Source organism: Emydura macquarii, unplaced genomic scaffold (assembly GCF_026122565.2).
Source record: "Emydura macquarii macquarii isolate MOO-44397 ecotype Brisbane River unplaced genomic scaffold, CSIRO-AGI_Emac_v2 contig_2531, whole genome shotgun sequence".
NCBI classification, from domain to species: domain Eukaryota; kingdom Metazoa; phylum Chordata; order Testudines; family Chelidae; genus Emydura; species Emydura macquarii.
Genome location: NW_027132668.1, coordinates 4,832,484 through 4,853,073, shown reverse-complemented (window position 1 = coordinate 4,853,073; position 20,590 = coordinate 4,832,484). Strand labels below are relative to the sequence as shown.

The 20,590-nt window shown below is 43.6% G+C and overlaps 1 long non-coding RNA gene across 1 annotated transcript; it reads left to right on the top strand.

Annotated features, from left to right (window-relative positions):
- Positions 1–3,460: 3,460 nt before the first annotated feature.
- On the top strand, positions 3,461–11,674 carry LOC137163359 (uncharacterized). The gene is made up of 3 exons (XR_010922697.1): positions 3,461–3,596; positions 4,560–4,785; positions 11,553–11,674. It is a non-coding gene; the product is annotated as an uncharacterized lncRNA (long non-coding RNA).
- Positions 11,675–20,590: the final 8,916 nt, after the last annotated feature.

Genomic DNA, 20,590 nt, shown 5'->3' with positions numbered 1-20,590 from the left:
GCCAGGAAGAGGCTCCTCAGCAACAGATCAGCAAGAAGCTGCACAAAGAGTCATACTTACAGAGAGAGAGTGAGAACAGGAAGATGTTTATTCTTAGGAAAAGCACCTGTGGACAGGCAGTGGTAGGACTGGATGCAGCCCAGGGAAATAGCAAGAGGTTATAAGGAGCAGATCGTAACTGCTTACACACAGGATCTCTGGGCTGGGACCCAGAGGACAGGGTGTTGTGTTTCCCTATCATCCCCAGAAAAGGGGATAGGAAATTCTCCCTGAGGAAGAGGGAGCAAGGACAACACACCCCAGGCTGGGGCTGTGGACCCAATACTGAGTCACAGGACTTTTGGCCTCTGAGACTCTTTCCGATCCCAGAAGGGGTGAAGTGACAGCGGCATGGGGGGACCACACTGAGAATGCTTACTCAAGGCAAACTGCAAGGAATAGGACAGACAATCCCCAAAACTGATGTTTTTTTTTTGATAATTAGATTCACCAAGCCAATAACTAAACAGCTTCTGTAATACCACACTGGTTACCAAGAAGCCAGAATACAGTCCCCTTTATGCATCCCAGCCCTTGACTCCCATCTAGACAGCCATGCCTGTTATTGTGAGTGGTTACTGAAAAACATATTCACCATACTTAAAGTTCTACCTATCCCAAAGGACCAGACACATTTCCCACCAGGTCAATGAATATTTCAGCTCTCACCCAAATACACGCTTAAAGCCAATCCTTATTAACTAAATCTAAGGTTTCTTAAAAAAAGAAAAAAGAAAGAGAATTATATGTGGTTAAGAGCTCAATATACATACAAATATGTGTAAAGTCTTTAGGTCAGTTATTGTCCTCATTTATCTTTGAAACTTGTACTTTCACATAGCAAACTACCTGTGAACTGTCTTGGTGGTTTGAATGGCTATTGCTAACTGCATTGTCTGTATTCTGTTGATTCAGAGCTCAAAATGGGATGTTATCATTTAGATAGGATTTGTGGTGTAATAATATTATTGTCCTCATTTATCTTTGAAACTTGTACTTTCACATAGCAAACTACCTGTGAACTGTCTTGGTGAGACCGCTGATTGGTAAAAGTCTTTCTGGAATCAATTTAAAAGATTATAGTCCAATAGGCAGTTCAGATGTAGATTCTGTTAGAGTTTCTCCATGAAAATTCCAGGGCAATCCAGATGTCTACTTGGAGACCTCAGCTTTATGTTTTAGACCTTCCCTGTAAAAGTTTAGTAGACCTGAGATGAAAAGGATGACGCCCTAAGCTTCCTTTATAGCTGAAGCAAGCTGGGCACTCACAGGTTACTCCACCATGTGGGCTTTGATAAAAGCGAGCCGACAGTTTGATCTCTACTCAGTGGGTCCTTTCTCAGACAATGCAGTTAGCAATAGCCATTCAAACCATCAAGACAGTTCACAGGTAGTTTGCTATGTGAAAGTACAAGTTTCAAAGATAAATGAGGACAATAATATTATTACACCACAAATCCTATCTAAATGATAACATCCCATTTTGAGCTCTGAATCAACAGAATACAGTAATGAAGCATTATGAGACAGAAACAGGATTAGCATCTACAAGCTAATTAGATCACATTGTTCAACTTCTAACAAGATACAGGTAAACACAGACAAATACACTTAGCATCCGCTCTTGATTTTCTAACAATACAGGCAAACATGTTTAAGACTCTAGTCTACTTAACATGGCTTTGATAACTATCAACAAGGAATAGCCCTGTTTACCATTTCAATATCCTTTTGATCCGTCCTTAAGGATTGCTTCCAGGTCACCCCGCTTGCTGATTGTTTAACCTTCCCTGGGCTCAGCATTACAGGTGAGATTATGAATGACCTGTCCCGAGGGACTGAGAAGAGACCGACTGCTACAGCAGTAAACAGCTGTCTGATGGGGGGAACTGAGGTGGCATCACTGTAACTCCATGCCCATCTGCGAGGGCATGTGCTAGCCAGTGCGTTCACTCTGTTACCACCCCATTCCACCACAGAATTCCTATATGAATTGTCAGAACTTTTGTCTAACCAGCCAGAGGAAAAATGTTCTTTAGTATATCAGTTTCCTCTCTGAGAGAATTTTGAGATGGTGCTGGGCAATGGGGAATCTTTATTTTCTTTTTGGTCGGTTTGCCCAGTATGTAGCCCAGCACACGTGCTTGTGCATCCCAGAATTCAGTGCGTATTTCTTGGTCTAAATGAGGTTCATAGTTATGATACACAGTTATAAACACTTCTTAAAAGTCAGACAGTCCAGAGACGACTAGCATAATGGGGGAAATCAATGTATTCAACTATTACTTTACTGAAGTGAGTCAAGCAAAATACAAACAATCACAGAGTCCAAAAGGAACTATATTTAATCTATTTTCTGCTCACCAGGCTGTGGATTTTATTTTTTCATTTTAGCATAGCACAATCAATGAACAACCAGTGTAAAAGATGCACTAACATACCTTGCAGCCACTGGCTTTCAGTTGCACTTTTCCCTCCATCTATATATTGTCCATTTAGAGTGTAAGCTAAGTGTCCAGTACATTGTTGGCACAATATGAACAATAACTGTAAGTAACAACAGCATGCAGACTTCTCTGTAATGCAGCAGCCTACCAGATGTGCAGTCACAGTGCCCGGGGTTCGCAACAGCTTCCTAAGGAGTAGTTTTTTCCCAGCATAGTGAGACAAGTTTTCCAGACCTAAGACTTCACCTATATTATATATCTATATATGTAGTCACGTCCTGGTTCCCCTATGAAGGGGTTACATCTGGACCCCCTGGCTCCTGCAGTGACTCTTAGGATCCTGCAATGTGTTGCACCTGGTCAGACTCTTGCGTTTGCCCAGAGCCCCACTGAAATAAATTGGGGTCTGCAAGAGTGCAGGGCATTTTCCTGCTCACTTCTCATTGCAGGATAATCTCTTGCTTTTGAGAGAACTAGCACTTAACACTGTGGTGTAATTACTCTTTTTTGCTATTTTACTCAATGGAGTTCAATTATATTTCAACCCATTTCAGATTCAAAAGCAAAAACATAATTAAGTAAAAATGTGTTGTGTACACTTTTCTGGCAGTATTGGCCAGATTCCCCTTTGCCTTGCATAGTGTATAGTCACTGATGCCAGTGCAAGGTGGGTAAAAATTAGTTAACTCAACAAAGGAAATGGTGTCAATGGCTAGAATCTGGACCTATCCATTTTATGCACTGATGAACATAGCAATAAAACTGAAATTGATCTTTTTTTATGTCTGAAGGGATCATTTTGGTTTTTATATAATCAGCACTGTGCCAAAATTACCTTTAAAACCAATCACAAAGTCTGACTCTGTACAACCTCACTCATGTGACTATTTCTTATGCAAATCATAGTCCCATCAAAATCAATAGGACGTCTCATTTGAATAAGAGTTTGCAGGGTCAGGCCATCAGTTGTTGCTGTCCGCTTCCTTCAGCTGTAAAATAAGTATTCATTCATTCTTTCATTCAGGGTTACTCTCCGTACTGCTAATGAGATTGATGTTGGTTGGACGTACTGCTTGATGCTTGAATAACAACTGTAAAATAGTTTTACAGGTAAGTGCATCTAAAACTATTATGTTATATACTTAAAGAAGCAATAATTAGTAGTATTAACGTTTTACCTTTTGTGCTTCCTTTCTTAAGCACTCTCTCTATCTACTTTCCTATGAGCACTGTCTGACTCTTCTACTAAGTAATAAATAATGAAGGGAAATGGAGTGAATATCAAGCAACCTGTATTGTGAAAATTCCTCTTGTAATTGCAAGCAGATTACTGGATGCAAGAGGAGGCCATCCTGTAGCTCTGGCTTTTGATCTCTGAACACTGGTGATTAGAAGCAGACATGTCAGATCATCTGATAAATCCTACTTGATCTCTTCTGAGTCAATGTTTTGATTCACTGTGTTCTGCATCACAAACTAGGACCTCTTCATCTCTGTGACATCCCCTCCCTAACCCCCATTCCAGGGATAAAGATGATAAATTGTAAGAGGATTTTAGAATCACTGTTGATACCAGACCGTGTGCTACAGAAGGCCTATCCCCATTCCCTATGAGCCAAATGCAGGCTGTATGTGAAAATTCAGCGCAGTAAGGATAGTGGCACACCTGTTGTGGAAACTCACAGCCAGCTAGCAGACATGGCAAGGCAAGTTGTCTCTGCATCCCAGAGACTAACTGGCAGAGGACACGGGGGGAGGACACACAGGGTTGTACAGGGATCCCCTGGATCGGATATCTGCATAATAGTTCATCGAAGGATGACATGTCTCTACCGAGAGCCAGTAGTCCATTGGCCATCATAATCATTTTGAAATGTATGGGCAGGTAATATGTAAGGAGTTATGTATCTGTACTGAAAATTATGCTCTTAAGGTCTTGAAGTTAAGGCAGGTCACTAGGAAGTGACATACCTTGGAAATGACCCTTTCACACACAGGAGGTAACTGACATATATGTCCCTGTCTGGCCATTCATGTTTTGTATGCCTCACACTGCATGTCTATTTGATACAGAGCCAGGTGCAAATTGACAGACTGCGAAACCTACAAGAAAGGAAATCTACAGGATGAAACAAACATCAGGGGAGTGTCCTGTTTATGAATAAAGATTGTTCAGCTATATCTTGGAATGCAAAGAGACACACTGAATCCATCACCTTGGAGGCAAACTGAAAGTGTGCGTCTCACTTGAGAGACAGATCACAGTCTACCTGGTTGCACAGTGCTGCATGGATTTTGGGTGAGCAATAATTTATTAGACACGAGAGCATCTCGTTAATTAAGTCTAGGCTCTAGAATGTGTGTTATAATTTTATATGCACTCATTTGTTTCAAGTGCTTCTACTGGAATCTCTATGTCTTGTTAAATAAACTCATATCTGATTTCACTATAAACAAATCTAAGCACTGTGTGTTAATTGGAGTGATGATCTGAGGTGAAACAGGTAAGCTGGGGTTGTCTATTTCTTTGGAAGCAACGAATCCATGAATACTCTGAGTGCCCAGTGAAACGGGGCTGGACACTCCAGAGACAAGTTCGGAGGGGTTGGGGGTTGCACTGTACTGTGACAGTGGGGCTTGCAAGACCTAGAGGTGAGTGTCACATTCCAGAGTGCAGTCCAGACCAGTAAGGGATTGTGTTACCACCTGCCCAGCAACCCTGGGTGCCTCTCAATGATTTGCTGCTGTAGCTTCCAACCTGGCTGCTCACAAGCAGCCAGACAGCATACAGGCTACACCCTGAATGTCTATGTATAGGTGCAGCCCTGGTCCTGCAGTTGTGACCCCAACAGCCTCTCAGCAACACACCGGGCACACTCTGGCTTCCACCAGCCTTGGTTAATACTTTCAGGGTGATGCCAATCCACTTCCTGTCCCAAGTTTTCCCCAAAACATGTGTTCTGCACTGTCCAGCCCTCTCCTGGACAGTACAAATATTAAGATCCTTTGCCCCTGTAAGGGGCCAATATTCAACAGTTTGCTACTTTAACTGGAGTTACAAAACAGTTCAGTTTACACACAGCACTGGATTGGTTTAGATTAAAATATAAAACTAGTTTTTTAACACAAGAAGAGAGGATTTTAAGTGAATTGGAGTATAAAAGCTAAAGATAGAAATAGGGATGTATGCGGTTAAATGTTTAAATGGTAAGCAGTGGTCTTTCTGTTTACTAATTAGTTTAAATGTTGCCCTCGGGGGGGGGGAGGGGTAGAGGCACGTAGCCCAGTGCGGCTCCCCGCTGAGCAAGAGCTACCCATCTGCGGCTCTGCATGCACAGGAGGGAGGAAGCCTTCCCGCCAAACCCAGCATGGCTACCTCTCCCTCGCCCACCCCGTGCGTTCAACTGTTTAAATGTTGTATTTCTAGAAGTTTAAACGGATTGTTAATGAAACAAAGTTTTACATCCCTAGTTAGAAATGGTTACAAGCAAATAAAAGTGCAAATGCAATTAAGAAATCTAGAAATGTTTGGTTCAAGTCTTTGTTTAAAATGGCTTTTCTCATGCACTGTCTTCCAGCAGGAGGGTGGCTGATCCTTCTCTCTGTCAGGATCTCTCCCAATGGCGCAAAGATACTGGTGCCTTTATCTTCTTAGATGAAAGAGAGAGACTTGGTGTTCTCTGTCCCTTTCTTTTATAGTCCAGTGAACCTTTGAAGTGGATTCCTCTGAGGGTTACCCTTTAAAGAAAAGTTTTTGCAAGCAGTAAAGAAGGCGACTTGGAGTTTGGTGGTGAAGGAGGCACAGTGCTCTCTTTCTCCTCACCTGTGGTTGCTGAAATGCAAATTTGCTTTGTCTTCTGTCATCTCCCTGCCCTGCTGTCTAGAGGACCCTGTTTACTACTTATATGTAAATGTAGGTAAACATGCATTGCTGCTGATATTCTAGCTGGATTATGTGCCATTCAAATTTTAGCTAATATATGAACATCATGTGACAGTCTGTATCCTTATGTTCACCCCTTTTACAAGACTATATTAAATTTGTACAAAGTATGCCCTGTGAGGTATCATTTGAAAACTCAGAATCCACTGATCAGTATTGTTGTAGTAAAATATGAGTAGCAACATTATATGTAAGGGGATAAGATTCTACTGTATAACATTACTGAGACACGATCCAAATTTAGAAAAGCAGGAACAAACCAGTTCTTCAAAGACAAAAGGTAAACTGACGTCTCACCCAGGTGTCAACAAAATCAAATGGACTCTCTCCTGGCTAAGTGGCCATTCTTTGACAGGAAGAAGGATGTGAGCATGACATTTACATATTGGCAAAGAAACAACTGGAGGCTTTGTCCCATGGACTGTCTGCCACCTGAATCTCAGCTGGAGATGATTTTCAAAGAAAAAGGAAAACTATAAGAAAGAGGAACAGATGCCCCCAAAGACTCTTTTCTGGTGCAAGTGCTGGAGCAACCAACTAGGGGCCATGCTTCTCTTGACCTGCTGCTCACAAACAGGAAAGATTTGGTAGGGGAAGTAGAAGTGGGTGGCAACCTAGGCAGCAGTGACCATGAGATGGTCGAGTTCAGGATCCTGACAAAAGGAAGAAAGGAGAACAGCAGGATACGAACCATGGACTTCAGAAAAGCGGACTTTGACTCCCTCAGGGAACTGATAGGCAGGATTCCCTGGGAGGCTAATATGAGGGGAAAAGGAACTCAAGAGAGCTGGCTGTATTTTAAAGAGACCTTATTGAGGGCACAGGAGCAAACCATCCCGATGTGCAGAAAGAATAGCAAATATGGTAGGCGTCCAGCTTGGCTTAACAAAGATGTCCTTGGCGAACTAAAACGCAAAAAAAGAAGCTTACAAGAAGTGGAAGCTTGGTCAGATGACTAGGGAGGATTATAAAAACACTGCTCGAACATGCAGGAATGAAATCAGGAAGGCCAAAGCACAATTGGAGTTGCAGCTAGCAAGGGACGTGAAGGGGAACAAGAAGGGTTTCTACAGGCATGTTGCCAACAAGAGGAAGATTAGGGAAAGTGTGGGCCCCTTAGAGAATGAGGGAGGCAGCCTAGTGACGGAGGATGTGGAAAAAGCTGAGGTACTCAATGCCTTTTTTGCCTCTGTCTTCACAGACAAAATCAGCTCCCAGACTGCTGTACTGGGTGGTACAGAATGGGAAGAAGGCGAACATCCCGCAGTGCTGAAGAAACAGGTCCAAGACTATTTAGAAGGATTAGACATACACAAGTCCATGGGGCCAGATGCAATGCACCCGAGGGTGCTGAGGGAGTTGGCTGATGTGATTTCAGAACCATTGGCTATTATCTTTGAAAGCTCGTGGCAACAGGGGGAGGTCCCTGAGGACTGGAAAAAAGCAAATATAGTGCCCATCTTCAAAAAAGGGAGGAAAGAGGATCCAGGGAACTACAGACCGGTCAGCCTCACTTCAATCCCTGGAAAAATCATGGAGCAGGTCCTTAAGGAATCCATTTTAAGGCACTTGGAAGAGAGGAAGGTGATCAGGAACAGTCAACATGGATTCACCAAGGGAAAGTCATGCCTGACCAACCTGATTGCTTTCTATGATGAGGTGACTGGCTCTGTGGATGTAGGGAAGGCGGTGGATGTGATATACCTTGACTTAAGAAAGCTTTTGATACTGTGTCTCACAGTATTCTTATCAGCAAGTTAAAGAAGTATGGGTTGGATGAATGGACTATAAAATGGATAGAGAACTGGATAGAGCATAGGGCTCAACGACTAGTGATCAATGGCTCCATGTCTAGCTGGCAACCGGTCACAAGCGGAGTTCCCCAGGGGTCAGTCCTGGGGCCGGTTTTGTTCAACATCTTTATTAATGATCTGGAGGATGGGGTAGATTGCACCCTCAGCAAGTTTGCGGATGACACTAAGCTGGGGGGAGTGGTAGATACCCTGGAAGGTAGAGATAGGATACAGAGTGACCTAAACAAACTGGAGGATTGGGCCAAAAGCAATCTAATGAGGTTCAACAAAGAAAAGTGCAGAGTCCTCCACTTAGGAAGGAAGAATCCCATGCAGAGCTATAGACTGGGGACCGACGAGCTAGGCAGCAGTTCTGCAGAAAAGGACCTGGGGGTAACAGTGCATAAAAAGCTGGATATGAGTCAGCAGTGTGCCCTGGTTGTCAAGAAGGCTAATAGCATATTGGGCTGCATTAGGAGGGGCATCGCCAGCAGGTCACGGGAAGTGATTATTCCCCTCTATTCGGCATTGGTGAGGCCGCATATAGAATATTGTGTCCAGTTTTGGGCCTCCCACTACAAAAAGAATGTGGACAAATTGGAGAGAGTACAGCGGAGAGTAAAAAAATGACTAGGGGTCCGGAGCACAAGATTTATGAGGAGAGGTTGAGGAAACTAGGTTTGTTTAGTCTGCAAAAGAGAAGAATGAGGGGCGATTTGATAACAGCCTTTAGCTACCTGAAAGGGAGTTCCAGGGAGGATGGAGCTAGGCTGTTCTCAATGGTAGTAGATGACAGAACCAGGAGCAATGGTCTCAAGTTGCAGTAGGGGAGGTCTAGGTTAGATATTAGGAAAAAGTTTTTCAGTAGGAGGGTGGTGAAGCATTGAAATCGGTTACCTAGGGAGGTGGTGGAATCTCCATCTTTAGAGGTTTTTAAGCAGCGGCTTAACAAAGCCCTGGCTGGGATGATTTATCTGAGGTTAGTCCTACTTTGAGCAGGGGGTTGGACTAGATGACCTCCTGAGGTCCCTTCCAACTCTAATATTCTATGATTCTTTCTGCTCATGGCACCAATAACTGAAGGACTAAAGGACAGTTATGAACTGGGGGAGGGGTTCTGGCTGAAGGGATTCCAGCCAGCAAGAATGCAAAAGCATGTGGCGAGAGAGACATTTTCTTTTTAATTCACTTAACTAAGTTCGATATGAGTTACATTTTATCTTTTATTTTTTTGTAACCAGTTCTGACTTTTATGCTTCATTACCAGAAATCTTAGGTTTCCGTGATTAAAAAAAACCCAAAAATCTCCAATAAAAAACCAAAAATTTTTGTTTTTGCAAGATTAAAATGAAACGCTGAACTTTAATTTCCCTAGCCACAATATATATAGGTGTCAGTTGAACACAGTGTTTTATTGATATACAGCAGAATCCCTTTTATCCGAGCCTCCATGATCTGGCTTTCCTTATTAACCGAACCACCAGCTGCCCGGGGCTGACCACCTGAGCCCCACGTGTCTGGGACTCTGGATGACTGCCTGAGCCCTGCCACCAGGCCCACTGACCGGAGAGGGGCAAAGGAGAAAATTTCCCAGGGGCACGGAAATTTAAAAGGGCCCAGACCTTGTCTGCCCATGGCCCTACCTCCATTCCACCCCCCTGCTTGACCACACTTTTACTGCATCACTCCTTCTGAGCGGGGAGAGGTGGAGGGATGCGGCAGTAAGTGGGTTGAGCAGGCGGGGCCTTTGGTGGATCAGGGGTGGGGTCTGGGGTGGAGTGGGGGTGGACTGTAGGTGGAGCCATAGGTAGAAGAGGCGGGATGAGACTGTTCTGCCCTGGGGCCCAGAATTGCTGTCGGTGGGCCTGGCTGCCTCTGTCAGCCTCAGGTGGCTGGTGGTTCAGTTAATATGGAGAGTGGATAATGGAGGGTCAGATTAAAGGGATTCCACTGTTTATGTTTTTATTTTTTCACAAAATGTATCAATTAAAGTCTCTCTGTAAAAAATGCAAACTCCATGTTTTTTCACAGCAAACAAATTTCTAGGATTCCTGCTCATTACTTATAATCACTTAAAATCTTCCTTTCTGTAGTTAATAAACTTGTTTTAGTGTTTATCTAAACCAACGTGTTTGGATTGAAGAGTTTGGGAACCTCCATTTGAGATAACAGGATTTGTGCATACCATTTTCTATTAATGAAATGACGGACTTCCTATGAGCTTGCATTGTCCAGAAGGAAAGAGTTGGGCAGTGCAAGATGCACATTTCTGGGGACAAGCCTGGGACTGGCAATTTGTCAGGGTTGCTCTGCAATATAATTCAGAAGTGGCTAGCTATAGCACTCATGTGATTCAGCTGTGAGTAATTTACATGCAGGAGGCTGTGTGTGAGCAGACCAGGAGTCATCGCTCTCACGGCAAAACAATGTAAATGGCACCACAGGCTGAAGAATAGAGAAGACACAGCTGTTCAGCGGTCCAAATTGTACCCTGGGTAATGTCACACACCCACATTTCATGTTCCTTTTGGCTGCTATCCATGTGGGAGTTCTTTGTGAATGCCAGCTTTTTTGTCCATGCCCCTTTTAATAGACTGTGTACTTCCACCCCATTAGATGGTTGTAACTGCCAGGGCACCATTGTATGTCATCATGGCATGGCAGATGCATATGCACACTGCATCTACTAATGCTCACAAACTCCTTTTCTCTTCATGTGCCCCTGCCCACCCAAAGGCAAAATTTAGTTCCGTCTTTTCTCAATGACTGTGAAAAAGTGTTCTGGAAAGGGTTTAGTCCTGACACTTAAACCTGGCTCTGTTGTATGTTAGTTGATGGTTTGCATTAGTTTTACTACAATACTAAAGGTGTTGGAATTCCAAGAGATTTAGTCATGTCCAAGTTATAAACACCATTTTAATAGCACATGGCATTACAAATTCTTCACTGCAGTGTGCTTTTATGGGGAGGGAAGGAGGAAAGAATCAGCTGTAAATTATTTATATATCTATCAAGTTTACAATATTTTCAGTTATGTTGCTGGCATTTACTATTGTTTTCTAAATGTTCTTATTACCTGACATTTCTATGCCTTTTATTCCTCAGTGGACTCGGTCTCTGATAAAAACAAGAACCCTACACATTAATTCTCTGAATGGATATAAGTACCAATAGTTAAGTACATAGTAGCACAGTAAATTTAAACCCAATATCCTACAAAAATGCCTAGAGCATGCACAGGCAGTGTTAGGGGAATTAATTGAAAACAAAAGGAGCCAACTGATTTACCAGTGTTCTTTTTCTCTGTTACCTTTTTGTTCATATATACAGATCTGCTGGTATAAACTGGATCAGCTTACGCAGTTAGGCTGATTTTCATCAACTGAAGATGTGGCCCAAATATTCAGACTGATTTTTCTATTTACTCTCTGTAAGTGAGTGGTGGGGTGTTGACTCCTCATCTCACCTGAAAGGGTTAAGCAGACCCTGGTTGCTGTACAGAGGATCCTTATGCTGGAACCCAGAGTAGTGGATAGGGTGGCAAGATCCCCTGCCCACCCTTGAAGAAAGTGGCACAAACTCGAATTAGAGGATAGCCTGGAAAGACAACTGGACAGTTGATCAAGAGAGCCTTTGATACCCTCAGAGGGGGAAGCACACGTAGTGACCTGACCAGGGCATCAACCACAAAGAGGGAACACCAAGTCATGAAGAGGGAGCATGCTGAGTTTCAGAGAGCGAATGGGGCCATAGTAATAGCAAATGATGAAAGGAGGTGTCAGACCTGGACAGAGCTAATCCTCTGAGCAGCCAGGAGGAGGTGCTTTACTGGTGAGTAAACCATGTGAGAAGGTGTTTGAACTGTTACTAAATAACAAATAAAAGATTAAATTCCCTAGGATGTCCTACTGGTGTAGTTAGGAGAAGCTCAAGACTTTCGAGTTTTATGATGACTTTAGAACTTTTGGGAAAATGTTTTACATGTCAATTAAAATATCTTCAGAACTTTACTTAATCAGAATACAATTAAAATACCTTTAAGTAAATAGCTTAGTTTATATTTTGGAGCATAAAAAAATTAAATGTCAGGATTTTCAAACCTTTGAAAGTTAGTGTGATGTGTGTGACAGACTGTACCCTTGTATTCACCCCTTGAACACTACTGTAATAATATTTTTACAATGTATGCCTTGTGAGGTATCAGTTGAAAACTGATAATTTGCTGGTCAATATTGTCCTGATAAAATTTTTGTGGCAACATTTTAAGTTGAGGTATAAAACTCCATTGTATGGTGCTGTTAACCCAAACCATAGCCCTGTCCAAACAGAAGTTGTCAAACAAGTCTGTCTCAAAAAAAAGAATGTGTGCTCTGCTTAATTTGCATTGAAGCAGTAAACAAAATCATCAAGCAGGAAAGGAAGACAAAGAAACCTCAAATAGGTGAGGAAAAACAGCAGGAAAAATCTTCTCCTGTGGATTCTCTATCTCCTGAATCTCAGCTAGAAAAGTTGTCCCAGGGAAGGACTGATACTATAAAAAAGGGAACAAACTCCCAAGAGACCCTTCCTCCTGCTCTCTCACTCTCTGTTCATCGATTCACTGCATCAGCAGAAACAAAGGAAGGAGCCCTTAAACAGAAGGCAGGGTTTGGGCCTAGAAGTTTGGCCAGTAAGATTGAGGACATGTGGTGAGAGAAACTTTGCTTTGAATTTAATATAGTTTGTTAAGTTAGGCATTAATTGCGTTTTATCTTTATTTCTCTTGCAGCCACTTCTGACTTGTATGCCTCCTTATTTGGATTCATTTAAAATCTCTCTCTGTAGTTAATAAACTTGTTTGAGCTACACCAGTGTGTTTGAACTGAAGTGTTTGGGAAACTGCATTTTGGATAGCAGGATTTGTGCATATCATTTCTATTAATAAAATGGCAGCGTTTATGTGAGCTTGTACTGTCCAGGAGAGAGGTGGGCAGTACAAGATGTAACTTTCTGGAACAAAATCTAGGACTGGGAGTGCTCTGGGATCACCCTGTAGTATAGTTCAGGCTGATAAAAGCCTAGGTGTGACTGGTAGGTTGCGAGTTCACACAGACATAGCAGACAGTGACTTTATGCTAGAAGCTGATTGTGAGCAGGCCTAGAGTAGACGCAAAAACAGCAAAGTAGTGTAATGGGCCCATGTGATTAGAGGGCATGAATGACAAGTCACTCACTAGTCTAGACTAGATTGTACCCTGGGTATGTCATATTGTGCTTCTAAGTTGTGTACATGCTCTGGAAAAATCTCATCCAAAGTAAATATACTTCTGTTTAGAGTTCCTTAATTGATACATTTGTTATGATAAATAATGTGCAAATATGGAAATAGACAGAGGCTGAGCTATGTTGGTTGAAAGAAACAGGATGTTCTATAGAAAAATGTACTAAGAGGCTGATCTTGAGGTAAATATATACAAATTTTACAGAGCTTAAAATGAAGTTGTGTACTAGCTAGTTTATGCTACTACCTCATCTAATCACTTTAACTTCCTTTTTCCACTCCCTGCCCTCGCCCCTGATTGCTTGCTGTACCCAAATGTTGCATCTTGTTTTAAATTAGGTCCTGAGTTGGTTCACCTGTGTCCTGGCTGAATCAGTTGCAATTTTGAGGCTGTAGGCCCCCCTCCTGCAAACATTTACACATCTGCTAAACTTTAAGCATGTATGTAAGTCTTTGCAGAGTTGGGGCCTTGGATTGTAAGCCCTTCAGGTAAAGACCCTTGTCACGCTGTCTAGAATGGCTCACAATGCTGAGTGCCTACCTCAGGGCAGATTGTCAGAAATAGGGCAGAGACCCCATACTGGTGGTATGTTCTAGAATTAGAGTTCACCAAACCAGTGACAAAGGTGAACTCCTGAATCACTATATCAGTCTTACCTTGGAGTCTCCTTAGACTCTCTCCTCTATCTTGCCACCCAGAAAAATGGGACTTTTGATTTTTGGTGTAAGTGACCATTTTATCACAATGACATTTAGGTTGCTCCCAGGTCCAAGAGACCAGTCACTTATCCCTTACCAATTGGTACTCTAGATCTTATACCAGAGACAATGCTGGTAGCCAATTCTATAGTAAACTAACTAATGGTTTATTAACAAAGAAAAAGAAATGAGGGTTATTGAGCGGTTAAAGCAGGTGAAATATATGTGCCAGTCGATTACAGTTTGTAATTCCAAATGGTGGCAGTGATGTAATAAACTGCCAATTTCCCAAAAGTCTTTTCATGGTACCCAAATTGTCACTGGAGATCTCTGCTTTGCATCTGGTACATTTCCCTGTAGATGCTAGATCTTTTCTTGAATCCATTCTTATAGTTTCTTCTCACAGAAAACAAGCTGACAGTGTCACTACCCACATGGGCTTTTTCTCTGATGACAGAGTGAGTCTTTAATCATCACATACAACGACCATGTGCTTTGAAATGTGCTCTTTTCTCTTACAGTACTTCATTTGCATTCCACAAGGCTTCTTTCTCCTGTGTTGGGTTATTCGGTGATTTTTAATATTTCTCTTCATGATAGCCCTACTGAGCCCACACAGCTAAAGGAGAGGGAAGGGGATGCTATGCCTTACTGTGCATCAATAGAATTGTTAAACCCTCTCTTGCAGAAGCTACACTCCCAGGTGGTGGCGTGTGAGTCAAAGCACACAACTTGGCTTTTACATCCTAAAATGAGTTGTATTGCTAGAGGACCTAGGAGCCCCAGTCATGGACTAGGACCCCGTCGTTTATACAGCAGCTAGAACAGATGCTTATAAGAACAAGAGACAACAACGAAACAGTCTGCTGCTAGCACACACAACCCTATCATGCAAGCCCCTCACCTTGTCACGCTACATCTTAAAATTAGCTAGGCTTTTTGCCTTCACTCCTCCTATTTGGAGGCTGTTCCACAATCTTCTTCTAATCTCTAGAGTAAGTTTATTCATGCCAGTTTATACCCATTTGTTCTTGAACAAACATTGTCCTTTAGCTTAAATAGCTCTTCACTCTCCCTGGTGTATTTATAGACAGCAATCATATCCCCTCTTTGCCTTTGTCTCGGTCTGCTTGCATCCATCTAACAACAAGGGGGATAACAAGGAAAAAATGAGAAGATGTTGGTCAGCTTAATAGAGAGTGGTTTCAGCACACCAGCAGCCTAACCACTGTCAAGATTTTTTTTTTGTAGCTTTCCTGGCAGAGGAGAGTTTTAAGGAGGGATTTGAAGAATGATAATGAGGTAGCTTTGCATATATTTACAGGGAGCTACTTCCAGACATGAGAGACAGCATGTGGGGGGAAGCATGAAGGTGCTTGTTTGAAAATTTAACAAGTGGGTGATGTAGGGTTACAACATGGGCCAATAGGAGAGAGGAGCTGACATCCTGAGAGTGAGAGATGATTGGAAGGGTGGAGATGGACATCAAAGGGCCGTGAAAGTGAAGCTAAGTAGCCTATGTTTGGTGTGATAGAGATGGGGAGCAAGTGAAGGGATGCAAAGAGAGGGATGACATGGTCAAAACAACGGGCTAAGAGAATGATTTTTGCAGCAGCATTTGGAATGGATACAACCAGGGTGAGGTTGAATTGTCAAGGCCAGAGGGAAGGATGTTGCATGAGTTGAAATGAGAGCATGGACAAACATTTTAGCTGTGTGGATGGATAAGAAAGGTTGTATTTTAGAGACTATGCAGAAAGAATCTGCAGACAGACTATATGTAAGGACCTAGAGAGAGGTCAGAGTCAAAGATGATGCTCAGATTATGGTCCTGAATGGCAGGCAGGATTATAGTGGCTTCCATAGTGACCAAGAAAGGAAGTAAGGTGGATAGAAGATTAGAGGTCTGATTTAGCCTGCTGCGCTTCAGCTGTCAACTAGACATCCATGAGCTCTCAGAGAGACAGGCTGAGATTTTAGTTTGGACAGAAGGAGACAGGTCTGTCATAGAGAGGTAGATTTGTGAGTTGTCAGCATAGACAGGGTAGCTGAATTTGTTTATGAACGAGGATATTCAGAAATAAGGTGTAGAGGGAGTGGGGAAGGGTATCAAGGATAAAGCCCCATGGAACCACCACAAAGAGTTGGAAGGGTGATGAACAGGATCCTCTGAAGGATACTTTGAGGGGACAAATGAGAGAGGTCGGAGGAGAACCAAGAGAGGACAGAATCATGGAAGCAAATGGAGGAAAAGAGATGGCTGACTGATCAAAGAGGTTGAGGATGGAGTACTGGTTTTGAGGTTTAGCTAGGAAAAGACTTTAGTGAGAATGGTGTCAGTTGAGTGCAATGGGTGGAAGCTGGATTGGAGAGGATGTAGGATGGAATTAGAAGATAGACAATTCTTAACAGTGCGTTCAGTGAGTTTAGAGATGAAAGGGAGTTGGAGAAGCAAGGAAGGTCAAGGGTGGGTTTTTTGTTTTAAAACATAGGACAGACTAAAACATGCTTGTATTTTAAGGAGAAATAGACAGTGGAAAGTGAAAGGTTAAGGACAAGAATAAGGAAGTGGATGAGAGCCCATGAAAATAGCTCTGAATTTTTTCCCCCCCAATAGTCTAAAATAACAGCCCCTTGGATCTACTGTAGTTTGTCTGTTCCATAGGTGTCCAATTTCCTGGTGGGCTAGCACATTGTTCACTGTTAGTTAAACTTCATATAGACAGATGTTTTAAGTAAAATACTTCTTAAAGGCTAAAGCACCAGTGAATGCCGACATCTGCAAAGCACTGTACTAAATGGCTTTGTCTCAGGCTCACCCAAGCCTTCTTAACAAGAGGCACACAAGTATGGGGCTCATGTCTGGAAGAAAACAGAATGACCATGAACTTCAGCAATTTCAGAACAAACTGTAAAACTCATTTCTTCATCCTTCCCTTTCATGTTTACTTAGCCTGATCCAACAACAATATCAAATTCATGCATTTATAAACAACTGCGAAGTCCATGCATGATGAGGCAGGAGAAAGACGTTCTCCTACTTTTCTCCTTAACCTCGCTTTCCTCTGGCTCTTTCCCCTCACAATACATGTATGTGGTAGTCGTTCCCATCTTAAAAATGTTTTCACCCTACACCAGCTTGCCTTTCCAACTTTTACCCCACCTCCTTTCTTACTTTCATCTCTAGGATCCTTGAACACACTGTTTACATTTAGTGTCTGGAGTTCTTCTTCTCACATTCCATCCTAGTCCCTCTCCAATCCGGCTTCTGCCTCTTGCACTCTACTAACTGCTCTCACCAAAGCCTCTAATGACTTTTTTCTAGACAAATCTCAGAAACAGTACACCATCCTTGTGATGGGATGTTCACCGCACACCAGCCCCTTCAGGGGCTAAGGTGCTAGGTGGGTCAAATAACCTGCCTAGGCTGCACCTGGAGGAGGAGCCAGGGAGCAATGAGGACTAATTAAAAGATGAAGCTCATCTGGAGGAACAGGCAGGGTTTGTATAACACCAGTTAACTGAAGGCAGCAAGAGGCTGCAGGGAGGAGGCGGTCTGCTGTCATCTCTTGCAGCATGGGAACTTGGCCTGCAGGGAAGGGGTATGCTTGCAGGATCCTCAGATATAATGTAGGAAAGAGCAGCAAGGCGTGGGACAGTACAGACCTTAGCTGCTGGTTGTAGCTTCTCTGGACTGGAACCCAGAGAAGAGGGTAGGCCCAGGTTTCCCTACCAGCCACTGAGGAAGTGGCAGCATTGAGGGATAGTCAACTGGAAGACTCGGTACAGAGAGACATTGGTATGCAAACTACTCCAAAAGGGAAACTACAGTAACCTGGCTGGAGGGCCAAGCCACGAAAAGGGAGCTGTGGAGTCTTGAGAAGGATGAAATGAGCATCTGCAGGAAGAGGTGTTTGACTGGCAGAGTTAATCCCCAGATGTGGCCGCAAGGAAGCGCTCCAGTGGTAAGTAGAGCACCCCATGACAATCCTCCTCCTTGACTGGTCAGTTGACTTTGATAATCATGCATGTTCTTTTCTTGAAGTCTTCCTTTGGCTTACATGATTCTATTCTCTCCTGGTTCACTTCCTACCTCTAATTGTTCCTTCAGCATGTTCTTTGGAGGATCATCCCCTTCCCTTCTCCACTTTCTGCCGGCTGTGTCCTTGCTCTGTATTGTATGCCTAATCTGCAAAGGGTTAAATAGAACTGGTACTAGGAAAGGGAAAAGCCACAATGTCAGAGTCTTCAAATGTGTTCTTTCTATCTCCATGTTATAGTCCTTCACCATGTGAAGAAATAGCCTTATTAGACACTTAAAGAAAAATACTAAACTTTATTTAGTTCAAAAACCTTTGCTGGGAATGATTTGCCATTAGCAGGGCATTAGTGATTTATGATTCAAAAATTGTCATTTACCAGGGGCTCCTCTCCTGCTTTAGGGAAAAAAGCCTGCTTGGACATCAATTGCAAAATGCTAATGCACCCAGATATGACCCTAGAAACCTTGAGAATGATACAGATTGACCTTGAGGCTTAGAGATTTGATATTTTCAAAGTTCATCATGATGGGGCACTCAGTCTTGAAGTTACAAAAGCCACAAGTCAATATTTATAGATAGAGAGCTCTGTGTTAGGAATGAAATCCTTTAATACACTAGTCTACATTTGACAGCATTAGTTTGATTAGTTTTGCACTGTGGGCCAGATCCTGTTCTCATTTGCATGTGTATAACTGGAATACCACTGTCAGGTTTATATGTTGTAAAGCATCAGGCTGTCCCTCTCTGTCCATCTGGGAGGGAGGCCACACCCCCTCACTATTGCACTCCTGTGGGTGCAGACTCAAGAAGGGGAATTAGCATTTGGGCCACAGGTCCTGGTCCCTTCTGCAGGCCACAGATGTCTAAGCAGTCTGTATCCCCAGCCCTCAGGCAGGGTGGGGCAGGCAAGGCTCGCAATATCTAGCCCTGGTCAGGGCAAACAAATAGTCTGTGGGCCTCCATGGTTTCACAGGCCAGGATGAAGCAACCACCCCAAGGGTGGTGTGGAAAGGGGGATGCTGGCCCACCCGACTCCACCGCATCCCAGCCTAGGGCCCTACCAGTGGCAGAGGGGTCTGCTACTGGGTCAGCAGGGATCCAGCTGCAACTCACTGGCACAGCTGCAGGACACAAGACACCTGGACAGCTGTCCAGCTCTCCTGGGCTACTTCCTTCCCTCTGTCCCTGGAGTACCTGGGCCTCAGCCATGCCTTCAGTCTCCTCAGGGTAGACAGCCAAGGGTCATGTCCACAGGCCCTCCATGCCAGAGCCTGATGGCAGCTCCTCCCACTAGCAGGCAGGCAGTAGCTCCTCCAGATCATTAGCAAGCAGCTCAGGTAGCTCCTCTGGGTTGCAGGCAGGCAGTAGCACTTCCAAGTTGTTGGCAGGCTGCTCTAGTTGCTCCTCTTGGTCTCAGACAGTGGGCAGCTCCTCAGCAGGGCCTAGTCCAGCTGAGGCAACAGTGGAAGGATGTCCTTCCCCTCTGGCAGCTCCCTCCCAACTGAGCTAGCTGGCTTGGCTTTTATACTTCCTATCCCACCCCTCAACTCCTGGTGGAGTGGGCAGGGTTGTTTCGGCTCCGCCCATGGGGGATCAGGCTATCGCTCCCTGTCCATCTCTGAGGGAGGCCATGCCCCCTCACTACATATTTGTAAATGAGAACACAATCTGCCCAGTCTTTTTAAATGTTGTACAAAGAAAAGCACCCTTCCACAAATTATTTACTCAGCTGCATAAAATCTTCTGTGTTGTACATTCTGTGCATACATTTTTTATATAGTCTGGCATGTGCAGTAATGAAAATTATTAAAGGCCAGACTGTGTCCAGTCCCCTGCATAGCTGTGCAAGACTGAAGAGACTCTTATGTCTTAGGATTGCAACAAGGGCAGCCAGTACCAGGGAGCAAACCTGAGACTGGAGTAATGGAGTTCATAGTCTGGTTCCAGGCCAGAGTTGATACTAAAGATTGGGTCCAAGTCATGTTTCAGGATCTGGGTCAGGAGGTAAACTCTGTCAAGGTCAAAGCCAGGAGTTTGGAGGCAGGAATGGTCATGGCAGGTATAGCCAATCCACACTTGCCTGAACATTTCCTGGAATGCCTCTTGGGTTTACATAGGGTGGGGAACAACCAGGAGCCATAAGGCTGCTGCCACCTGTCAGAACTTGTAAGGCAGGACATCCCACGGTCAGTGTGCACAGCAGATTGTGGTGCCATGGCACACAAGCAGGTTACAGTGGCTGCTGGGTGGCAGCATGGCGCTGATGGCAGCTCTGCAGGCCTGTGTTCTAGACCTGTAGGGTCTTACACTACGTCTCTAAAAATCACCTTCATCTAAGGTGTAGAACCACAAACACAGACATGCCT